General features: G+C 36.0%; 10 non-coding genes across 10 annotated transcripts; all 10 read right to left on the reverse strand.

The window, feature by feature from the left end:
• Nucleotides 1-508: 508 nt before the first annotated feature.
• On the reverse strand, nt 509-580 carry TRNAA-UGC (transfer RNA alanine (anticodon UGC)). Its single transcript has one exon. It is a non-coding gene; the product is annotated as a tRNA-Ala (tRNA).
• A 1,063-nt stretch (nt 581-1,643) lies between these two features.
• TRNAA-UGC (transfer RNA alanine (anticodon UGC)) lies at nt 1,644-1,715 on the reverse strand. Its single transcript has one exon. It is a non-coding gene; the product is annotated as a tRNA-Ala (tRNA).
• A 1,063-nt stretch (nt 1,716-2,778) lies between these two features.
• On the reverse strand, nt 2,779-2,850 carry TRNAA-UGC (transfer RNA alanine (anticodon UGC)). The gene has a single exon. It is a non-coding gene; the product is annotated as a tRNA-Ala (tRNA).
• Nucleotides 2,851-5,052: 2,202 nt separating this feature from the next.
• On the reverse strand, nt 5,053-5,124 carry TRNAA-UGC (transfer RNA alanine (anticodon UGC)). Its single transcript has one exon. It is a non-coding gene; the product is annotated as a tRNA-Ala (tRNA).
• A 1,064-nt stretch (nt 5,125-6,188) lies between these two features.
• On the reverse strand, nt 6,189-6,260 carry TRNAA-UGC (transfer RNA alanine (anticodon UGC)). The gene has a single exon. It is a non-coding gene; the product is annotated as a tRNA-Ala (tRNA).
• A 1,063-nt stretch (nt 6,261-7,323) lies between these two features.
• Nucleotides 7,324-7,395, reverse strand: TRNAA-UGC (transfer RNA alanine (anticodon UGC)). The gene has a single exon. It is a non-coding gene; the product is annotated as a tRNA-Ala (tRNA).
• A 1,066-nt stretch (nt 7,396-8,461) lies between these two features.
• TRNAA-UGC (transfer RNA alanine (anticodon UGC)) lies at nt 8,462-8,533 on the reverse strand. Its single transcript has one exon. It is a non-coding gene; the product is annotated as a tRNA-Ala (tRNA).
• A 2,191-nt stretch (nt 8,534-10,724) lies between these two features.
• TRNAA-UGC (transfer RNA alanine (anticodon UGC)) lies at nt 10,725-10,796 on the reverse strand. The gene has a single exon. It is a non-coding gene; the product is annotated as a tRNA-Ala (tRNA).
• Nucleotides 10,797-11,859: 1,063 nt separating this feature from the next.
• On the reverse strand, nt 11,860-11,931 carry TRNAA-UGC (transfer RNA alanine (anticodon UGC)). Its single transcript has one exon. It is a non-coding gene; the product is annotated as a tRNA-Ala (tRNA).
• A 1,066-nt stretch (nt 11,932-12,997) lies between these two features.
• TRNAA-UGC (transfer RNA alanine (anticodon UGC)) lies at nt 12,998-13,069 on the reverse strand. The gene has a single exon. It is a non-coding gene; the product is annotated as a tRNA-Ala (tRNA).
• Nucleotides 13,070-13,817: the final 748 nt, after the last annotated feature.

Here is a 13,817-nt window from a genome sequence, read left to right on the forward strand (position 1 = left end):
TTGAAACAATTTTAATAAAGCTTCTGTAGCCAAAGAAATGAAATTCTCATGAGAAGTCACTAAAACTACGAATGTGAGGTCAAGGAAACTTCCCGAAACTCTAGAATTTAAGTAGGATACGCCATATACACTATTAAAAACCCACTTAGAGAAGTTGGCAACGCTATGCTATTTTCTTTGGGAATAAGAAAATCTAATGCAGACTCTGTCCTCAGAAGGAAACCAAACACAGGATTTTTAAGACAAGAGAGGATTTGGAGCTTAAAGATTTTTCTTTGGATTGATACACTAATGTTGACATTGTTGTGTGATAATTACTAAATTGTAAAATTTTGACTTATTTAAAGAAGCTGTGACTAAAGCCGAGTTTGTGAATATTTTGAAAACATCACTTTTTGCCTACATATTTTTCTCGATACAATTCATCTTCTGGTGAATAAATTCTTCATTGGAACTATGTAAACAAAGTCACTCATGCCGACTCTTCTAAATTAAAATTAATTGCACCTGGAGATGCCGGGGATTGAACCCGGGGCCTCATACATGCAAAGCATGCGCTCTACCACTGAGCTACATCCCCATTACATTGCTGCAGCATTACAGAACACTACACACAAATAGAACCTCGGCTCATTTGAAAAAATAGCCTTGTCTATTTTTTTTAGTAAAGTTCGTCTGAGAACTGTAGATTGCAAAATAGTTAAAAGCCTCAGATGTATATTAACAGAGGTAATAGTTGGACACATTTAACCACATCCAATGATTGTTTAGGACTCCTAGCCTACGTATGGTAACTTAGTGTCAATTGTTATATCAGATGGCTTAAATGCCCTTCCATTTATGACTTTATTGGTCAAAATATGAAGTTCTTCACTAAGTATATCATCTTCTTATCCAAAAATTATCCTCTTTTACTCGGGGAATGAGGACCTATAATCGATTTACTGACACCTCATGGACACCAGGCACCAGATTTTCTGAGACAGCAGTGAACAGGATCTTAGCAGATGTTTAATTAAGTTTGCTCACTCAACTCTAAATTGTTCAAAATCAAAACCTGAATTGCATTTTCTTTTCGGCTAAACGTTCCAAGCTGTGGAAGGTCCATGTTGGACTCTTTTCTAAAACATCAGCCTTGAAACAATTTTAATAAAGCTTCTGTAGCCAAAGAAATGAAATTCTCATGAGAAGTCACTAAAACTACGAATGTGAGGTCAAGGAAACTTCCCGAAACTCTAGAATTTAAGTAGGATACGCCATATACACTATTAAAACCCCACTTAGAGAAGTTGGCAACGCTATGCTATTTTCTTTGGGAATAAGGAAATCTAATGCAGACTCTGTCCTCAGAAGGAAACCAGACACAGGATTTTTAAGACAAGAGAGGATTTGGAGCTTAAAGATTTTTCTTTGGATTGATACACTAATGTTGACATTGTTGTGTGATAATTACTAAATTGTAAAATTTTGACTTATTTAAAGAAGCTGTGACTAAAGCCGAGTTTGTGAATATTTTGAAAACATCACTTTTTGCCTACATATTTTTCTCGATACAATTCATCTTCTGGTGAATAAATTCTTCATTGGAACTATGTAAACAAAGTAACTCATGCCGACTCTTCTAAATTAAAATTAATTGCACCTGGAGATGCCGGGGATTGAACCCGGGGCCTCATACATGCAAAGCATGCGCTCTACCACTGAGCTACATCCCCATTACATTGCTGCAGCATTACAGAACACGACACACAAATAGAACCTCGGCTCATTCGAAAAAATAGCCTTGTCTATTTTTTTTAATAAAGTTCGTCTGAGGACTGTAGATTGCAAAATAGTTAAAAGCCTCAGATGTATATTAACAGAGGTAATAGTTGGACACATTTAACCACATCCAATGATTGTTTAGGACTCCTAGCCTACGTATGGTAACTTAGTGTCAATTGTTATATCAGATGGCTTAAATGCCCTTCCATTTATGACTTTATTGGTCAAAATATGAAGTTCTTCACTAAGTATATCATCTTCTTATCCAAAAATTATCCTCTTTTACTCGGGGAATGAGGACCTATAATCGATTTACTGACACCTCATGGACACCAGGCACCAGATTTTCTGAGACAGCAGTGAACAGGATCTTAGCAGATGTTTAATTAAGTTTGCTCACTCAACTCTAAATTGTTCAAAATCAAAACCTGAATTGCATTTTCTTTTCGGCTAAACGTTCCAAGCTGTGGAAGGTCCATGTTGGACTCTTTTCTAAAACATCAGCCTTGAAACAATTTTAATAAAGCTTCTGTAGCCAAAGAAATGAAATTCTCATGAGAAGTCACTAAAACTACGAATGTGAGGTCAAGGAAACTTCCCGAAACTCTAGAATTTAAGTAGGATACGCCATATACACTATTAAAAACCCACTTAGAGAAGTTGGCAACGCTATGCTATTTTCTTTGGGAATAAGAAAATCTAATGCAGACTCTGTCCTCAGAAGGAAACCAAACACAGGATTTTTAAGACAAGAGAGGATTTGGAGCTTAAAGATTTTTCTTTGGATTGATACACTAATGTTGACATTGTTGTGTGATAATTACTAAATTGTAAAATTTTGACTTATTTAAAGAAGCTGTGACTAAAGCCGAGTTTGTGAATATTTTGAAAACATCACTTTTTGCCTACATATTTTTCTCGATACAATTCATCTTCTGGTGAATAAATTCTTCATTGGAACTATGTAAACAAAGTCACTCATGCCGACTCTTCTAAATTAAAATTAATTGCACCTGGAGATGCCGGGGATTGAACCCGGGGCCTCATACATGCAAAGCATGCGCTCTACCACTGAGCTACATCCCCATTACATTGCTGCAGCATTACAGAACACGACACACAAATAGAACCTCGGCTCATTTGAAAAAATAGCCTTGTCTATTTTTTTTAATAAAGTTCGTCTGAGAACTGTAGATTGCAAAATAGTTAAAAGCCTCAGATGTATATTAACAGAGGTAATAGTTGGACACATTTAACCACATCCAATGATTGTTTAGGACTCCTAGCCTACGTATGGTAACTTAGTGTCAATTGTTATATCAGATGGCTTAAATGCCCTTCCATTTATGACTTTATTGGTCAAAATATGAAGTTCTTCACTAAGTATATCATCTTCTTATCCAAAAATTATCCTCTTTTACTCGTGGAGTGAGGACCTATAATCGATTTACTGACACCTCATGGACACCAGGCACCAGATTTTCTGAGACAGCAGTGAACAGGATCTTAGCAGATGTTTAATTAAGTTTGCTCACTCAACTCTAAATTGTTCAAAATCAAAACCTGAATTGCATTTTCTTTTCGGCTAAAGGTTCCAAGCTGTGGAAGGAGCTATGTTGGACTCTTTTCTAAAACATCAGCCTTGAAACAATTTTAATAAAGCTTCTGTAGCCAAAGAAATGAAATTCTCATGAGAAGTCACTAAAACTACGAATGTGAGGTCAAGGAAACTTCCCGAAACTCTAAAATTTAAGTAGGATACGCCATATACACTATTAAAAACCCACTTAGAGAAGTTGGCAACGCTATGCTATTTTCCTTGGGAATAAGGAAATCTAATGCAGACTCTGTCCTCAGAAGGAAACCAGACACAGGATTTTTAAGACAAGAGAGGATTTGGAGCTTAAAGATTTTTCTTTGGATTGATACACTAATGTTGACATTGTTGTGTGATAATTACTAAATTGTAAAATTTTGACTTATTTAAAGAAGCTGTGACTAAAGCCGAGTTTGTGAATATTTTGAAAACATCACTTTTTGCCTACATATTTTTCTCGATACAATTCATCTTCTGGTGAATAAATTCTTCATTGGAACTATGTAAACAAAGTCACTCATGCCGACTCTTCTAAATTAAAATTAATTGCACCTGGAGATGCAGGGGATTGAACCCGGGGCCTCATACATGCAAAGCATGCGCTTTACCACTGAGCTACATCCCCATTACATTGCTGCAGCATTACAGAACACGACACACAAATAGAACCTCGGCTCATTCGAAAAAATAGCCTTGTCTATTTTTTTTAATAAAGTTCGTCTGAGGACTGTAGATTGCAAAATAGTTAAAAGCCTCAGATGTATATTAACAGAGGTAATAGTTGGACACATTTAACCACATCCAATGATTGTTTAGGACTCCTAGCCTACGTATGGTAACTTAGTGTCAATTGTTATATCAGATGGCTTAAATGCCCTTTCATTTATGACTTTATTGGTCAAAATATGAAGTTCTTCACTAAGTATATCATCTTCTTATCCAAAAATTATCCTCTTTTACTCGGGGAGTGAGGACCTATAATCGATTTACTGACACTTCATGGACACCAGGCACCAGATTTTCTGAGACAGCAGTGAACAGGATCTTAGCAGATGTTTAATTAAGTTTGCTCACTCAACTCTAATTTGTTCAAAATCAAAACCTGAATTGCATTTTCTTTTCGGCTAAACGTTCCAAGCTGTGGAAGGTCCATGTTGGACTCTTTTCTAAAACATCAGCCTTGAAACAATTTTAATAAAGCTTCTGTAGCCAAAGAAATGAAATTCTCATGAGAAGTCACTAAAACTACGAATGTGAGGTCAAGGAAACTTCCCGAAACTCTAGAATTTAAGTAGGATACGCCATATACACTATTAAAAACCCACTTAGAGAAGTTGGCAACGCTATGCTATTTTCCTTGGGAATAAGGAAATCTAATGCAGACTCTGTCCTCAGAAGGAAACCAGACACAGGATTTTTAAGACAAGAGAGGATTTGGAGCTTAAAGATTTTTTTTTTTTGGATTGATACACTAATGTTGACATTGTTGTGTGATAATTACTAAATTGTAAAATTTTGACTTATTTAAAGAAGCTGTGACTAAAGCCGAGTTTGTGAATATTTTGAAAACATCACTTTTTGCCTACATATTTTTCTCGATACAATTCATCTTCTGGTGAATAAATTCTTCATTGGAACTATGTAAACAAAGTCACTCATGCCGACTCTTCTAAATTAAAATTAATTGCACCTGGAGATGCCGGGGATTGAACCCGGGGCCTCATACATGCAAAGCATGCGCTCTACCACTGAGCTACATCCCCATTACATTGCTGCAGCATTACAGAACACGACACACAAATAGAACCTCGGCTCATTCGAAAAAATAGCCTTGTCTATTTTTTTTTAATAAAGTTCGTCTGAGGACTGTAGATTGCAAAATAGTTAAAAGCCTCAGATGTATATTAACAGAGGTAATAGTTGGACACATTTAACCACATCCAATGATTGTTTAGGACTCCTAGCCTACGTATGGTAACTTAGTGTCAATTGTTATATCAGATGGCTTAAATGCCCTTCCATTTATGACTTTATTGGTCAAAATATGAAGTTCTTCACTAAGTATATCATCTTCTTATCCAAAAATTATCCTCTTTTACTCGGGGAATGAGGACCTATAATCGATTTACTGACACCTCATGGACACCAGGCACCAGATTTTCTGAGACAGCAGTGAACAGGATCTTAGCAGATGTTTAATTAAGTTTGCTCACTCAACTCTAAATTGTTCAAAATCAAAACCTGAATTGCATTTTCTTTTCGGCTAAATGTTCCAAGCTGTGGAAGGTCCATGTTGGACTCTTTTCTAAAACATCAGCCTTGAAACAATTTTAATAAAGCTTCTGTAGCCAAAGAAATGAAATTCTCATGAGAAGTCACTAAAACTACGAATGTGAGGTCAAGGAAACTTCCCGAAACTCTAGAATTTAAGTAGGATACGCCATATACACTATTAAAAACCCACTTAGAGAAGTTGGCAACGCTATGCTATTTTCTTTGGGAATAAGGAAATCTAATGCAGACTCTGTCCTCAGAAGGAAACCAGACACAGGATTTTTAAGACAAGAGAGGATTTGGAGCTTAAAGATTTTTCTTTGGATTGATACACTAATGTTGACATTGTTGTGTGATAATTACTAAATTGTAAAATTTTGACTTATTTAAAGAAGCTGTGACTAAAGCCGAGTTTGTGAATATTTTGAAAACATCACTTTTTGCCTACATATTTTTCTCGATACAATTCATCTTCTGGTGAATAAATTCTTCATTGGAACTATGTAAACAAAGTAACTCATGCCGACTCTTCTAAATTAAAATTAATTGCACCTGGAGATGCCGGGGATTGAACCCCGGGCCTCATACATGCAAAGCATGCGCTCTACCACTGAGCTACATCCCCATTACATTGCTGCAGCATTACAGAACACGACACACAAATAGAACCTCGGCTCATTCGAAAAAATAGCCTTGTCTATTTTTTTTAATAAAGTTCGTCTGAGGACTGTAGATTGCAAAATAGTTAAAAGCCTCAGATGTATATTAACAGAGGTAATAGTTGGACACATTTAACCACATCCAATGATTGTTTAGGACTCCTAGCCTACGTATGGTAACTTAGTGTCAATTGTTATATCAGATGGCTTAAATGCCCTTCCATTTATGACTTTATTGGTCAAAATATGAAGTTCTTCACTAAGTATATCATCTTCTTATCCAAAAATTATCCTCTTTTACTCGGGGAATGAGGACCTATAATCGATTTACTGACACCTCATGGACACCAGGCACCAGATTTTCTGAGACAGCAGTGAACAGGATCTTAGCAGATGTTTAATTAAGTTTGCTCACTCAACTCTAAATTGTTCAAAATCAAAACCTGAATTGCATTTTCTTTTCGGCTAAACGTTCCAAGCTGTGGAAGGTCCATGTTGGACTCTTTTCTAAAACATCAGCCTTGAAACAATTTTAATAAAGCTTCTGTAGCCAAAGAAATGAAATTCTCATGAGAAGTCACTAAAACTACGAATGTGAGGTCAAGGAAACTTCCCGAAACTCTAGAATTTAAGTAGGATACGCCATATACACTATTAAAAACCCACTTAGAGAAGTTGGCAACGCTATGCTATTTTCTTTGGGAATAAGAAAATCTAATGCAGACTCTGTCCTCAGAAGGAAACCAAACACAGGATTTTTAAGACAAGAGAGGATTTGGAGCTTAAAGATTTTTCTTTGGATTGATACACTAATGTTGACATTGTTGTGTGATAATTACTAAATTGTAAAATTTTGACTTATTTAAAGAAGCTGTGACTAAAGCCGAGTTTGTGAATATTTTGAAAACATCACTTTTTGCCTACATATTTTTCTCGATACAATTCATCTTCTGGTGAATAAATTCTTCATTGGAACTATGTAAACAAAGTCACTCATGCCGACTCTTCTAAATTAAAATTAATTGCACCTGGAGATGCAGGGGATTGAACCCGGGGCCTCATACATGCAAAGCATGCGCTCTACCACTGAGCTACATCCCCATTACATTGCTGCAGCATTACAGAACACGACACACAAATAGAACCTCGGCTCATTCGAAAAAATAGCCTTGTCTATTTTTTTTAATAAAGTTCGTCTGAGGACTGTAGATTGCAAAATAGTTAAAAGCCTCAGATGTATATTAACAGAGGTAATAGTTGGACACATTTAACCACATCCAATGATTGTTTAGGACTCCTAGCCTACGTATGGTAACTTAGTGTCAATTGTTATATCAGATGGCTTAAATGCCCTTTCATTTATGACTTTATTGGTCAAAATATGAAGTTCTTCACTAAGTATATCATCTTCTTATCCAAAAATTATCCTCTTTTACTCGGGGAGTGAGGACCTATAATCGATTTACTGACACTTCATGGACACCAGGCACCAGATTTTCTGAGACAGCAGTGAACAGGATCTTAGCAGATGTTTAATTAAGTTTGCTCACTCAACTCTAAATTGTTCAAAATCAAAACCTGAATTGCATTTTCTTTTCGGCTAAACGTTCCAAGCTGTGGAAGGTCCATGTTGGACTCTTTTCTAAAACATCAGCCTTGAAACAATTTTAATAAAGCTTCTGTAGCCAAAGAAATTAAATTCTCATGAGAAGTCACTAAAACTACGAATGTGAGGTCAAGGAAACTTCCCGAAACTCTAGAATTTAAGTAGGATACGCCATATACACTATTAAAAACCCACTTAGAGAAGTTGGCAACGCTATGCTATTTTCCTTGGGAATAAGGAAATCTAATGCAGACTCTGTCCTCAGAAGGAAACCAGACACAGGATTTTTAAGACAAGAGAGGATTTGGAGCTTAAAGATTTTTTTTTTTTGGATTGATACACTAATGTTGACATTGTTGTGTGATAATTACTAAATTGTAAAATTTTGACTTATTTAAAGAAGCTGTGACTAAAGCCGAGTTTGTGAATATTTTGAAAACATCACTTTTTGCCTACATATTTTTCTCGATACAATTCATCTTCTGGTGAATAAATTCTTCATTGGAACTATGTAAACAAAGTCACTCATGCCGACTCTTCTAAATTAAAATTAATTGCACCTGGAGATGCCGGGGATTGAACCTGGGGCCTCATACATGCAAAGCATGCGCTCTACCACTGAGCTACATCCCCATTACATTGCTGCAGCATTACAGAACACGACACACAAATAGAACCTCGGCTCATTCGAAAAAATAGCCTTGTCTATTTTTTTTTAATAAAGTTCGTCTGAGGACTGTAGATTGCGAAATAGTTAAAAGCCTCAGATGTATATTAACAGAGGTAATAGTTGGACACATTTAACCACATCCAATGATTGTTTAGGACTCCTAGCCTACGTATGGTAACTTAGTGTCAATTGTTATATCAGATGGCTTAAATGCCCTTCCATTTATGACTTTATTGGTCAAAATATGAAGTTCTTCACTAAGTATATCATCTTCTTATCCAAAAATTATCCTCTTTTACTCGGGGAATGAGGACCTATAATCGATTTACTGACACCTCATGGACACCAGGCACCAGATTTTCTGAGACAGCAGTGAACAGGATCTTAGCAGATGTTTAATTAAGTTTGCTCACTCAACTCTAAATTGTTCAAAATCAAAACCTGAATTGCATTTTCTTTTCGGCTAAACGTTCCAAGCTGTGGAAGGTCCATGTTGGACTCTTTTCTAAAACATCAGCCTTGAAACAATTTTAATAAAGCTTCTGTAGCCAAAGAAATGAAATTCTCATGAGAAGTCACTAAAACTACGAATGTGAGGTCAAGGAAACTTCCCGAAACTCTAGAATTTAAGTAGGATACGCCATATACACTATTAAAAACCCACTTAGAGAAGCTATGCTATTTTCTTTGGGAATAAGGAAATCTAATGCAGACTCTGTCCTCAGAAGGAAACCAGACACAGGATTTTTAAGACAAGAGAGGATTTGGAGCTTAAAGATTTTTCTTTGGATTGATACACTAATGTTGACATTGTTGTGTGATAATTACTAAATTGTAAAATTTTGACTTATTTAAAGAAGCTGTGACTAAAGCCGAGTTTGTGAATATTTTGAAAACATCACTTTTTGCCTACATATTTTTCTCGATACAATTCATCTTTTGGTGAATAAATTCTTCATTGGAACTATGTAAACAAAGTCACTCATGCCGACTCTTCTAAATTAAAATTAATTGCACCTGGAGATGCCGAGGATTAAACCCGGGGCCTCATACATGCAAAGCATGCGCTCTACCACTGAGCTACATCCCCATTACATTGCTGCAGCATTACAGAACACGACACACAAATAGAACCTCGGCTCATTCGAAAAAATAGCCTTGTCTATTTTTTTTTAATAAAGTTCGTCTGAGGACTGTAGATTGCAAAATAGTTAAAAGCCTCAGATGTATATTAACAGAGGTAATAGTTGGACACATTTAACCACATCCAATGATTGTTTAGGACTCCTAGCCTACGTATGGTAACTTAGTGTCAATTGTTATATCAGATGGCTTAAATGCCCTTCCATTTATGACTTTATTGGTCAAAATATGAAGTTCTTCACTAAGTATATCATCTTCTTATCCAAAAATTATCCTCTTTTACTCGGGGAATGAGGACCTCTAATCGATTTACTGACACCTCATGGACACCAGGCACCAGATTTTCTGAGACAGCAGTGAACAGGATCTTAGCAGATGTTTAATTAAGTTTGCTCACTCAACTCTAAATTGTTCAAAATCAAAACCTGAATTGCATTTTCTTTTCGGCTAAACGTTCCAAGCTGTGGAAGGTCCATGTTGGACTCTTTTCTAAAACATCAGCCTTGAAACAATTTTAATAAAGCTTCTGTAGCCAAAGAAATGAAATTCTCATGAGAAGTCACTAAAACTACGAATGTGAGGTCAAGGAAACTTCCCGAAACTCTAGAATTTAAGTAGGATACGCCATATACACTATTAAAAACCCACTTAGAGAAGTTGGCAACGCTATGCTATTTTCTTTGGGAATAAGGAAATCTAATGCAGACTCTGTCCTCAGAAGGAAACCAGACACAGGATTTTTAAGACAAGAGAGGATTTGGAGCTTAAAGATTTTTCTTTGGATTGATACACTAATGTTGACATTGTTGTGTGATAATTACTAAATTGTAAAATTTTGACTTATTTAAAGAAGCTGTGACTAAAGCCGAGTTTGTGAATATTTTGAAAACATCACTTTTTGCCTACATATTTTTCTCGATACAATTCATCTTCTGGTGAATAAATTCTTCATTGGAACTATGTAAACAAAGTAACTCATGCCGACTCTTCTAAATTAAAATTAATTGCACCTGGAGATGCCGGGGATTGAACCCGGGGCCTCATACATGCAAAGCATGCGCTCTACCACTGAGCTACATCCCCATTACATTGCTGCAGCATTACAGAACACGACACACAAATAGAACCTCGGCTCATTCGAAAAAATAGCCTTGTCTATTTTTTTTAATAAAGTTCGTCTGAGGACTGTAGATTGCAAAATAGTTAAAAGCCTCAGATGTATATTAACAGAGGTAATAGTTGGACACATTTAACCACATCCAATGATTGTTTAGGACTCCTAGCCTACGTATGGTAACTTAGTGTCAATTGTTATATCAGATGGCTTAAATGCCCTTCCATTTATGACTTTATTGGTCAAAATATGAAGTTCTTCACTAAGTATATCATCTTCTTATCCAAAAATTATCCTCTTTTACTCGGGGAATGAGGACCTATAATCGATTTACTGACACCTCATGGACACCAGGCACCAGATTTTCTGAGACAGCAGTGAACAGGATCTTAGCAGATGTTTAATTAAGTTTGCTCACTCAACTCTAAATTGTTCAAAATCAAAACCTGAATTGCATTTTCTTTTCGGCTAAACGTTCCAAGCTGTGGAAGGTCCATGTTGGACTCTTTTCTAAAACATCAGCCTTGAAACAATTTTAATAAAGCTTCTGTAGCCAAAGAAATGAAATTCTCATGAGAAGTCACTAAAACTACGAATGTGAGGTCAAGGAAACTTCCCGAAACTCTAGAATTTAAGTAGGATACGCCATATACACTATTAAAAACCCACTTAGAGAAGTTGGCAACGCTATGCTATTTTCTTTGGGAATAAGAAAATCTAATGCAGACTCTGTCCTCAGAAGGAAACCAAACACAGGATTTTTAAGACAAGAGAGGATTTGGAGCTTAAAGATTTTTCTTTGGATTGATACACTAATGTTGACATTGTTGTGTGATAATTACTAAATTGTAAAATTTTGACTTATTTAAAGAAGCTGTGACTAAAGCCGAGTTTGTGAATATTTTGAAAACATCACTTTTTGCCTACATATTTTTCTCGATACAATTCATCTTCTGGTGAATAAATTCTTCATTGGAACTATGTAAACAAAGTCACTCATGCCGACTCTTCTAAATTAAAATTAATTGCACCTGGAGATGCAGGGGATTGAACCCGGGGCCTCATACATGCAAAGCATGCGCTCTACCACTGAGCTACATCCCCATTACATTGCTGCAGCATTACAGAACACGACACACAAATAGAACCTCGGCTCATTCGAAAAAATAGCCTTGTCTATTTTTTTTAATAAAGTTCGTCTGAGGACTGTAGATTGCAAAATAGTTAAAAGCCTCAGATGTATATTAACAGAGGTAATAGTTGGACACATTTAACCACATCCAATGATTGTTTAGGACTCCTAGCCTACGTATGGTAACTTAGTGTCAATTGTTATATCAGATGGCTTAAATGCCCTTTCATTTATGACTTTATTGGTCAAAATATGAAGTTCTTCACTAAGTATATCATCTTCTTATCCAAAAATTATCCTCTTTTACTCGGGGAGTGAGGACCTATAATCGATTTACTGACACTTCATGGACACCAGGCACCAGATTTTCTGAGACAGCAGTGAACAGGATCTTAGCAGATGTTTAATTAAGTTTGCTCACTCAACTCTAAATTGTTCAAAATCAAAACCTGAATTGCATTTTCTTTTCGGCTAAACGTTCCAAGCTGTGGAAGGTCCATGTTGGACTCTTTTCTAAAACATCAGCCTTGAAACAATTTTAATAAAGCTTCTGTAGCCAAAGAAATGAAATTCTCATGAGAAGTCACTAAAACTACGAATGTGAGGTCAAGGAAACTTCCCGAAACTCTAGAATTTAAGTAGGATACGCCATATACACTATTAAAAACCCACTTAGAGAAGTTGGCAACGCTATGCTATTTTCCTTGGGAATAAGGAAATCTAATGCAGACTCTGTCCTCAGAAGGAAACCAGACACAGGATTTTTAAGACAAGAGAGGATTTGGAGCTTAAAGATTTTTTTTTTTTGGATTGATACACTAATGTTGACATTGTTGTGTGATAATTACTAAATTGTAAAATTTTGACTTATTTAAAGAAGCTGTGACTAAAGCCGAGTTTGTGAATATTTTGAAAACATCACTTTTTGCCTACATATTTTTCTCGATACAATTCATCTTCTGGTGAATAAATTCTTCATTGGAACTATGTAAACAAAGTCACTCATGCCGACTCTTCTAAATTAAAATTAATTGCACCTGGAGATGCCGGGGATTGAACCTGGGGCCTCATACATGCAAAGCATGCGCTCTACCACTGAGCTACATCCCCATTACATTGCTGCAGCATTACAGAACACGACACACAAATAGAACCTCGGCTCATTCGAAAAAATAGCCTTGTCTATTTTTTTTTAATAAAGTTCGTCTGAGGACTGTAGATTGCGAAATAGTTAAAAGCCTCAGATGTATATTAACAGAGGTAATAGTTGGACACATTTAACCACATCCAATGATTGTTTAGGACTCCTAGCCTACGTATGGTAACTTAGTGTCAATTGTTATATCAGATGGCTTAAATGCCCTTCCATTTATGACTTTATTGGTCAAAATATGAAGTTCTTCACTAAGTATATCATCTTCTTATCCAAAAATTATCCTCTTTTACTCGGGGAATGAGGACCTATAATCGATTTACTGACACCTCATGGACACCAGGCACCAGATTTTCTGAGACAGCAGTGAACAGGATCTTAGCAGATGTTTAATTAAGTTTGCTCACTCAACTCTAAATTGTTCAAAATCAAAACCTGAATTGCATTTTCTTTTCGGCTAAACGTTCCAAGCTGTGGAAGGTCCATGTTGGACTCTTTTCTAAAACATCAGCCTTGAAACTATTTTAATAAAGCTTCTGTAGCCAAAGAAATGAAATTCTCATGAGAAGTCACTAAAACTACGAATGTGAGGTCAAGGAAACTTCCCGAAACTCTAGAATTTAAGTAGGATACGCCATATACACTATTAAAAACCCACTTAGAGAAGCTATGCTATTTTCTTTGGGAATAAGGAAATCTAATGCA

This window comes from Pelobates fuscus, chromosome 12 (genome assembly GCF_036172605.1).
Source record: "Pelobates fuscus isolate aPelFus1 chromosome 12, aPelFus1.pri, whole genome shotgun sequence".
NCBI lineage: Eukaryota > Metazoa > Chordata > Amphibia > Anura > Pelobatidae > Pelobates > Pelobates fuscus.